We start from the raw sequence: 10,380 nt of genomic DNA on the forward strand, positions 1-10,380 counted from the left end.
ATACTAATAAAACTGTATTTTGTTATTATTTTGTTATATTCTGACAATGTGTGGATTAATGTGGTGTTCAATATTTGTTCTGTAATGCTGCTGCTGCTGCCTTCACTACTATTACTACTATTACTACTACTACTTCCTTTCTTCCTTCCCTTCCCTTCCTTTGTCTTCCCTTCAGTACCTTTCCTTTTCTCCCTTTCTCCTTTTATTTCTGTATTATCCCTCGTTCCCTTCTTTTTTTTCTCTCTCTTTCTCTTCTCCTTACTGCCTTTTACCTCGTTTACTTCTCCTTCCTTCCTTTCTTCCTCCCTTCCCTCTCTCCCTTTCTTCCTCCCTATCTACATACCTACCTTTTTTCTTCCTTCCTTCCTTCCTTCCTGTCTTCTTTCTTTCCTTTTCTTTCTTTTTCCTTTCTTTCTTCACCTATTTTATATCTTCTCTCGTCTCCCTTACCTAATTTTCCCCTTTTCCTTTCCTCTCCTTTTTCTCAAGCTTCATCACTTCTTTTTCCTCCCATTCTTTAAAAGCAAAACTTTCATCATTCCTTCTCCGTTCTTCTTCCTTCCATTCTCTTCTCTCCCCTTCCAATCACTCCATTTCCTCCTCCTTTCCCTCATTATTCTTTTCTCCACTACTTCAGTCCCTTCCTTTCCTTCTTGTCCTCTAATACTTTCCCTTCCCTCACCTTTTTCCCCCTCACTTAACCTTCCTTCTGTTTCGCTGTGTTCGTCTTTCCCTTCCTTTTTGTCTCCATTTTCCATCACCCCCTTGAATTTTAAAGAGTGAATTGAATCTCTCCTGCCCTCTGCGATCCATTTGTCCTTTGCGGTGACGACTCGGCCCCGAAAATTGAAGCCTTTTGGTGGTTTTGGGAGTGGAGGAGGAGCAGGGGCAGGAGGGGAAGGAGGAGGAGGAGAAGGAGAAAGAGGAGGAGGAATAAGGTTATATGTTGGATTTATGATGGAAGTGTCCTCATAGATGTATAGGAGAGAGAGAGAGAGAGAGAGAGAGAGAGAGAGAGAGAGAGAGAGAGAGAGAGAGAGAGAGAGAGAGAGAGAGAACAGAGGAGAGAACAGGTTAATAAAGAGTGTATAACTTAGATAAAAGGAAGGTAGGTTAAGATTGGCGGAAGAAATGGATTGAATGGAAGGTTGTAATGGCGGTAAATAAGAAATGGTGGCTTTGTATGGCGAGATTATGAACGTACAGAGAAGCGAAAACTGAAGGAAGCACCACCGATATAGGTAATGTTATTTTTTTTTTTTTTAGTGTTTCCTTCTCCTCCTCCTCCTCCTTCCCTACTTCTTCTTTTCGTTCTTCTTGCTCATCTTGTTCCTGTTCTTCATGTTGTTCTTGTTGTTGTTGTTGTTCTTCTTCTTCTTCTTCTTCTCCCTCTCCCTCTCCTTCTCCTCCTCCTCCTCCTCCTCCTCCTCCTCCTCCTCCTCCTCCTCGTTTTCACTTTCCATCTTTCACTTTAAATTAGCGTTGTTCTTTTCTTTTTTTCTCTTCCTCCTCCTCCTCCTCCTTCTCCTCCTCCTCCTCCTCCTCCTCCTCCTCCTCCTCTTCCTCCTCCTCCTCTTCCTCCTTCTCCTCCTCCTCCTCCGCCTCCTCCTCCTCCTCCTCCTCCAAACAACTTTGCAAGGACCAAAAGGTCTGTTGCTGTTTGGCTTTCCTTTATATTCCTTTGTATTCCTCCTCCTCCTCCTCCTCCTCCTCCTCCTCCTCCTCCTCCTCCTCCTCCTCCTCCTCCACGTTTTCACTTTTCATCTTTCACTTTAAATTAGCATAGTTGATTACAAACAACTTCTCAAGGGCCAACATGTCTGCTGCTATTTGTTCCTTGAGTTGCTTTGTGTCTTTCTTACTTCCATTCTTCGTCATTGTTCCTCTCCAAAAAAAAAAAAAACCTCTATTCCAGTCATCACTTCTTACTTCTGGGTCTGTTTAATGGGACACGTGCACGAGGTATTGAGTCTTAATTGCCTGAACCCCATTGGTCTTATCGTTTGTTGGAATGATTGACAATTAACGAATGACAAAGAACAGTTCAGGTGAAATTAATATCTGGACATTGTTTTTGGCTTCATGCAAAAGTAATCAGCTCACAGACTTAAAGGATTTCTGGGTAACGAACCAAATACGAGTATATTGCCAACTCTGTCCAGTAATACGTGGCACTTTTTACTAATCACACATTCACAGTTCACGAAATTCATCCCTTTGTGTTTGTAATACTGAAACACACCCCTTTATGTTTAAATTGCTGAAATTGATCGCATTCTAGGACTAAAAATACGCACATAACCTTCAGAAACTTTTACCAATACATGATTCCTTAAAATGTAAAGAAAATATACATGCTCGAGACCCTCATGTGTCGCGCTGTCTCGAACCACCACACGAAGCACCGCACGAAGCACTAGACGAAGCACCAGTGACGCAATGGCTGGACTGACAGAAGTGGAGGGCGAGGAAGATCGAGTGGCTACCAAGGAAGCTAGAGAGAGACACTAGCTTCCTTGCTGCCCACCGCTGCCTACTTACCCTCACTCTCATATCTATCTTGCACCATTACTGTAAATATACCCACCTCTCCCTTTGCGACTTTCTGCCTTTTTGCCTCTACCATTTGCACTGTTTGCCCTCCCGTGATCCTGTTTTGTCAGTTTCGTCGCAATTTCATAGTTTAGTTTCATTCGATCTAACTGTAAATTTACGCACCTGTCCCTTCGTGTCTTCCTGCCTTCCTGCTTCCACCATTGTCACCATCAGTAAAAAAAAAAAAAAAAATCTGCTGTAACCTAACTAACTATACATTTACCCTTCTCTTCAACTCGTGCCTTCCTGCCTTCCTGCCTCCACCACCACCATATCATTCTCACCAAAAGCCGCCATCTGTTGTAACTCTGATTCAGCTTCATCTCTGATCCACCCGTGACTGTTGCTCTTGACTCAATCTTCCTTGGTGGTGGTGGTGGTGGTGGTGGAGCAACAGCCAGCAATGGAGTGAGTTTCTCAGTTTCAGAGGAGGATCAAGACATCTGTGAAACTAAGCTGGCAGACTTTATTGGGATTCTCCTCCTGTAGTTGTTTTTTTTTTTTGGGGGGGAAGCTGGAAAGTTATCGAGTTTTTTCTTGTTGTTGTGTCCTTTGCCGAGATCCTTAGCACATAAGAAGAAAAAAATGAGAAGGAAAGAAAATAAAACAAAATAAAAAGATAAAAAAAAAGAAAGGAAGATAGGATGAAAGTAAGAAGCAAAGAAAAAAAAACCCAAATAAACGCCTTACTCATTGGATACATCGATAAAACTAGTTATTCATTTGCCTTCTAATGACAATAAGACACTCATTACACTATCTGAGCAACCCTACACATTTCTACCGAGCAAATTCAACACCACATGCGCAAAAATGCTTCAAACTGCTCCATCACTCTTCTCGTTGTCAGTGGCGCCTCTCGAAATTACACTCCTAACTTCCACCACAACATTCCTCTAAGTTTCAGAACCCAGAGGAGTCGAAAAGTTCACTCCCGTTTGTTTTTCCTGCGTCACACTTGCTCGTTATTGCCTCACCACTTCAACCAAACAGTTACTTATGGTTTTGCTCTTCCTTTCGTTAATTTTGTTCGTGATGTCATGGTTGGTTTTGGTAATGCCATGCAGAGTTGGAGAGAAGAGTGAAGGGAAGGAAAGAAACTAACTTATTTGCTTTCACGTGATTATGTTTAGTTAGTTTTACTCTCCGTTTTTGGTTAATTTGTTGTAGGGTCGATTTGTTTGTTTTGGTTCGTACAGAGGTGGAGGTAAGAGTGAAGGAAAGGAAAGGAACACTATTAACTTTCACGTGATTATGTTTAGTTAGTTTATCTTTCCACCTCGTTAATTTTGTCATGATATCACGGTTTGTTTTGGTAATCTGTGTAACGATGAAGAGGAGAGTGAAGGGAAGGAGAGGAACACTATTTGCCTTCCTGTGACTATGTTTAGTTTCGTCGAAAGTTAATAGTTAAGTTTGATTTCGTACTGTGCTAAAAGGAAGTCAATGGAGAGAGACAGGAGTTTAATAAGAGTTAGCAACACAAGGAGGAGGAGACGCTTCCTTATTGGACATTTGCCTCGGAATGAGATTATGAGATCACGTTTCTAATAAGCGAGGCTCAGATCCTTGCGTCAGATCTCCTCTTGCAGCCCCGAGAAGGCTTAATTTGCCGTGCTCTTGGGTCCGGGACGATGGGCGGCAGCCCTCACTCGGCCATCACATGCCAGACTATGGACCTTATTCCCAAACACTTCTGCGCCGCACCTCCGCTCCTTTCAAAATGCTCTAGTTGAAGTTACATGGGTTTTTAAGGGTGTTTGTTTTTGGTTCTAATGATATATTAGCAAGATTTCTTCATTGTGAACAGGAAGAAGAATCTTGTGAACCCGGCTGATCATCTCTGTGGCCTTTGAAAATAGTCATGATGAGAGAGTAAAGGGTTCCTGTATACGGGGGTATATAAAAGGTGTCGAATCTTTGATAACATGCCTGTCACTGCGAGAGAAAACGGGAATCACTGTGCGGATAAAAAGGAGTTTGATCATTTGGGCAATAATTCTCTGCATTTTTTTTTATTTACATTTTTTTTTTTTTCGACGATATTTTTTTCCTAATTTTTCCAGAGGCAGACTAGGCTGAGAGTGTGAATGATGTCCGTGTGAGTGTGTGGTGCTTTGTCTGAGCCACCCCGTGTGGGATTGCTCGTCTTGTATACATAGATAGACAGATTTTTTTTATTTATTTATTTTTTTATTATACTTATCTATAGTAGTCATCTTTCCGACATGTTTTCTCTGAGCTGCATATTTATCATAATATCATTTTCCGCACATTGACGTCTCGACGTATTTGAATTTATGCATATACGAGTATATTCACATTTTTCATCGAATAATATTTTTCAGCTCATTTACCTTTGTATTTATGACACATTTGCTTTTTATATGCATTTAATTATGGACATAGCTGTTTTAATTTCTAAACTCTCGTCTTCTTCAACAACATCATTACGTATTTCGTCTTCTTCAACATCATCATTACGTATTTCTGTTAATGTCCTATTTCTCCTCTCCCTCTCTCTATATATTTATATAATATATATTTGAAATTGTTATCATTTAATTTGTAGTTTATATATACTTGATTTTATTTTAGTGATATGTATTTTAAGTATATTGCACACTGCTTACCTCAGAACACCATAATTATCCTCATTGTAAGGAACGTAAGCATTATTTCTTAGTATTACAACCTGGTCTGGAATATAATGTATCTTTATTATCTGTTTATCTCTTCCAGCCTGTATTTCGTAACAATGTTTGCCCACACATTTCTCAGGGAATGTAAGTGGCAGTGTGGTCTTAAAATTGCAAGTGAGGAGCTCCGGAGGCTGGAATGAAAGAAAATGGTAGAGTGCTGAGTGTTTTAAGGGCAGACTTGTGAGGATTGTATGAACACTCGCTTTGTTAGGTTTTGTGTGTGTGTGTGTGTGTGTTTAACAAGCAGGCAGAATGGAGGCAATGTGTTTCGTGTCGCAGACTGATTTGATGCGTAGCTTCCAGGCACCGTGAATTTTGACACTGTTTTCCAGTGACTGAAATGTTGAAAGTTTGTTCCTCTACTACTCGTACTACTACTACTACTACTACTACTACTACTACTACTACTACTACTACTACTATTTCTACTACTACTACTACTACTACTACTATTTCTACTACTACTACTACTACAACTACTACTACTACTATTACTACCACCACCTCCACCTCCCGTTTAGGTGCAGATTGTAATTACATTTATATTTGGCTGGAGGTCACGCCGTATTTCATAAAGTTACCTCGTTAGCTTTGTCGACGAGGGAGGAAGCGACACTTTTTTTATTTCAACGCAGTGCCCGCTAGTTTAGTTTGCTGCTACCTATCCTCCTCTCACCTGCTCCTCCTCTCACCTGCTGCTCCTCTCACCTGCTCTGCTCTCACCTGCTCCTCCTTTCACGATGTTACGGATAATTCTCATTCCAGCTCCTGCGTGAACTTCACGAGCTGCGGGAAGAGAGAGAGAGAGAGAGAGAGAGAGAGAGAGAGAGAGAGAGAGAGAGAGAGAGAGAGAGAGAGAGAGAGAGAGAGAGTTTGATGTATTTGTTTCTATTTTATTGTTGACGTTTGTGTTAGTGTTTTCTGTTTTATTCTCTCTCTCTCTCTCTCTCTCTCTCTCTCTCTCTCTCTCTCTCTCTCTCTCTCTCTCTCTCTCTCTCTCTCTCTCTCTCTCTCGTCTTCGTTTTCTGTTCTTGATGTTTTTTTTTCTCTCGTTCCGTTTTCTTTTTATTGTTCCGTGTTTTTTATGTTTTTTTTTGTTATCTTTGTGAGCGCATTGTTCCTTTTGTTTGTTTTTACCTTCTCTTCCTCATTATCATTATCCCTCTCCTCCCTTTCTGCCTCCTCATTCTCTTCCTCCTCCTACTGCTACTACTACTACTACTACTACTACTCTTACTACTACTAATAATAATAATAAGACAATCGACCTTGAAACTAAAAATACATCAAAGGTACGATACTGTATTTTCAAGTTAAAGGTTGTGAAATTCTCTGTATTTCCTTTATACTTAAATCCAAAAATTTATCTTTCGTGTGGAAAATAAACGGCTTATATTTGTTCTGATCTTATTTAATTTGTAATAGAGAGAAGCTGAAGAGAAAATGGGTTGAGAAAAGTGAAATGATCAGAGAGAGAGAGAGAGAGAGAGAGAGAGAGAGAGAGACAGAGAGAGAGAGAGAGAGGCCAGGTTTAATTTCCCCTCACAACTAAGGGGAAGAAGGTAAATGTTTTGGGCAAATTTGTATTATAATTAGTATTGTTATTATTATATGTATTAATGATGATGGTAGTGGTAGTGGTGGTGGTGATGGTCGTGGTGATGTTGCAAGTAATATTGGCTGTTTGTTGTGGGGTAGAAGTGGTATTTGTGGTGATGTTATTCGTAGTGGTGGTGTGTCTGGCGATGTTGGTAGCTGTGGTGTGGTAGTGGTGTTGATGGTGGTGCTGCTTGTAGTGGTATGAGTGGTGGTGTGTCTGGTAGTGGTGCTAGTTTATGGTGTGGTGGTGGTGGTGGTGATAGTGGTGTTAGTGGTGGAAATGGTGGTGAAGTACTTACAAATACATAAAAATGAATTACAACGAGAATTTATACTAAATCTACCACTGAAATTAAGAGTGCTATATAGTGACAGTGGTAAAAGATGGTGGTGGTGCGTGGTGGTGAGAACTGTATAGTGGTGGTGTCCGGTACAAGTTAACGGTAGAAGTGAGGGCAGTGGTGTGTGGTGGTGTGCGGTGATGTGCGGTACTTGTTAATGGTAGGACTAATGGCGATGGTCTGCGATAGTGGTATATGGTGGTGTGCAAATACAAACCTACAAGAAGCCACCACCATCACCATCACCACCACCACCACCACCAGATCCATGACAGTGTGTGATAAAAATGTTGGAAGTTACAGTGAGGCTCCGTGCTGTAGTGCTGGGAATGCCTGGCGATAAGGCGATTACTTGCGTGTGTGTGTGTGTGTGTGTGTGCGCGTGTGTGTGTGTGTGTGTGTGTGTGTGTGTGTGTATTTCAACATGTAAGGGCTGTAAAAAAAATGGTGATAAAAAAAAAGGGACGTGTCGAAAGTCAATATGGATACCAGGGTGACAACAGAAAATGAACTGGCGCCCGGGGCACTTTTACACTCTGGGGGGAAAGAAAATGAACGTGTTGACTTTTTAATGGTGATGCTCAGGTATATTACTACTACTACTACTACTACTACTACTACTACTACTACTACTACTACTACTACTACTACTCACCAAGAACTATCCAATTTTCTTTCACTAATCCACAAGTAATAAAAAAAAAACAACAAGTAGAAATCTCATCGTAAATCTTCCACTGTTTTCCTTACTTTCCGAATTCGAGAAAAGGAAAATAAGGAAAACCACGTAATTTTCAGCGTCAACAATGGTATTCTTTTCACATTCCTTGCCTTGTGTCGCCATGTGTTTGTTTGTTGGTTTGTTTGCTCGTTTGTTTGTAGTTTCCTCGCGGTGGCGTTCCGGATTCCTGTGCAGGTGCTAATTACCTTCCGCTACAGGTGATCTAATTACACCAGGTGTCACTAGAGGTGCAAAATGCGTTCATGATAATTGTTGCTTCTGTATGTGCTGCTCCTCTCTCTCTCTCTCTCTCTCTCTCTCTCTCTCTCTCTCTCTCTCTCTCTCTCTTGCAACGCCAACTTTCACCGTCACGTTTCGTATTAGAGTGTCAGCTGTTTATTTGTTATTTTTCTGTTTTTCTTTCTTAATTTCGTTCTTGTATTCTTTCGCTTTTCTGTCCTTTCTTTCTTTATTCTTCTTCTTCTGCTTCTTTCTTCTTCTCTTCTTCTTCTTCTTCTTCTTCTTCTTCTTCTTCTGGATTTACAGTATTCTCTGATTTAATTTTAGTTTTGCAAGTGTAATGTGTAGTGAGCGAACACACACACACACACACACACACACACACACACACACACACACACACATGCGCGCGCGTCTTGTTTTTCCATTTATATATTTACATTTGAGAGAGAGAGAGAGAGAGAGAGAGAGAGAGAGAGAGAGAGAGAGAGAGAGAGAGAGAGAGAGAGAGAGAGAGAGAGAGAGAGGGCATCGAGGACTAAAATACTAAAATTCTACATATATTTCGTTGGAAGGATTCTCTCTCTCTCTCTCTCTCTCTCTCTCTCTCTCTCTCTCTCTCTCTCTCTCTCTCTCTCTCTCTCTCTCTGTCCCCTCAGACGTAAATATACAAATGCACAAACAAGGCAAGGACTGGATATCTGGAGAGAGGAAGAGAAGAGAAGGAAGAGGGAGAGGAGGAGGAGAAGGAAGAGGAGGAAAGGAGGTAGAGACCCGAAAGAAGAGTAAATGGAAGAGGAGGAGGGAAAGAGGAAGTGAAGCAGGCTGAGGAGGAGGAGGAGGAGGAGGAGGAGGAAGAGGAAGAGGAAGAGGAAGAGGAGGAGGAGGAGGTGGAGGATTTTCAGAGATTTGTGTTGGAAATTCATATGTTTCTTTCTTCATTTTCTCTCAAGATTTTGCGTGAAAAGATTCGGTGCTTTCCTATATTTTTTTTTTCATTTTTTATTTATTTATTTATTTATTTATTTATTTATTTTTTGCACGGGGTTAAAAATATTTGCATTAACCTTGCCCTTGGTATTTCCGCAGACTTTGAGAGGGTAGACTGGCAGATCGATAGATAGATAGATAGATAGACAATATGAGGGGTAGACTGCCAGATAGATAGATGGAAAGGTAGACAGACAGATAGATAAACTAACGTTATGAAAGATAGACCGACAGTTAGGTAATGAGGTAGACAGACAGTCAAACAAATAGACTAAAAGGCAAATAGATAGATAGATAGATAGATAGATAGATAGATAGAGAGAGAGAGAGAGAGAGAGAGAGAGAGAGAGAGAGAGAGAGAGAGAGAGAGAGAGAGAGAGAGAGAGAGAGAGACGTATATAGACATACAGCGAGTAGACAAACTCAAACAGGTACACAAACTGTAGGAAGACAAATGGAAAGATGAATCAATAAACAGGTAGGTAGGTATATTGCCCGATAAGGAAATAGACAGGTAAATAAATAGAGACAAATATAGAGACAGCGAGTAGATAGAAACTCATAAACAGATCGATAAACTGTACGTGGGAACATGGACAGATAAATCGAGGCAGGTAGATATAAAGACCAATAACGAGGTAGACAGGTAGATGAACAGGTAGACAGTCAGGCAGAAGTGGATAGACATGTAAGAGATGTGTTCACGCCCTTGCACATCTCTTTACTTCTGTCAAACATTTTGAGAGCACGGAGTTAAATTTAGTCCAGCAATTCACACGGCTGAACCTGCAAGACTTACGTAATGACAATAACAACAACAAAATATGATTATGATACTGCAGCAAAGTGTATTTCATTATTATTATTATAGTTTGGCTCCACGAGAGAGAGAGAGAGAGAGAGAGAGAGAGAGAGAGAGAGAGAGAGAGAGGAGAGAGAGAGAGAGAGAGAGAGAGAGAGATAGTTAAGGTGTAAATCGTTCCAAGATCAGGATTAGGATTAGGTACATATTTTCATGCCATTAAAAAGTACAACATACATTCAGCCATTCAAGCTTCACATTATCCTATAGTAACCATCAAGAGAGGTGATGTTAACAAAACACTGATGCACCAAAACACCCCGAAAATAATAATGATGATAATAATAAAGATAATAATAATAATAATAATAATAATAATAAAGATAAAAT

General features: G+C 40.5%; 1 protein-coding gene across 8 annotated transcripts in view; it reads left to right on the top strand.

Annotated features, from left to right (window-relative positions):
* LOC135090115 (putative inorganic phosphate cotransporter) overlaps positions 1-25 on the top strand; it is a 49,603-nt gene extending 49,578 nt beyond the window's left edge. For all 8 annotated transcript variants that reach the window (XM_063986476.1, XM_063986475.1, XM_063986470.1 and 5 more), the window contains exon 13: positions 1-25. This exon is cut by the window's left edge and continues 870 nt beyond it. The gene's annotated coding sequence lies outside the window, so the exon portion shown is untranslated.
* Positions 26-10,380: the final 10,355 nt, after the last annotated feature.

This window comes from Scylla paramamosain, chromosome 34 (genome assembly GCF_035594125.1).
Source record: "Scylla paramamosain isolate STU-SP2022 chromosome 34, ASM3559412v1, whole genome shotgun sequence".
In the NCBI taxonomy this organism is placed as follows: Eukaryota; Metazoa; Arthropoda; class Malacostraca; order Decapoda; family Portunidae; genus Scylla; species Scylla paramamosain.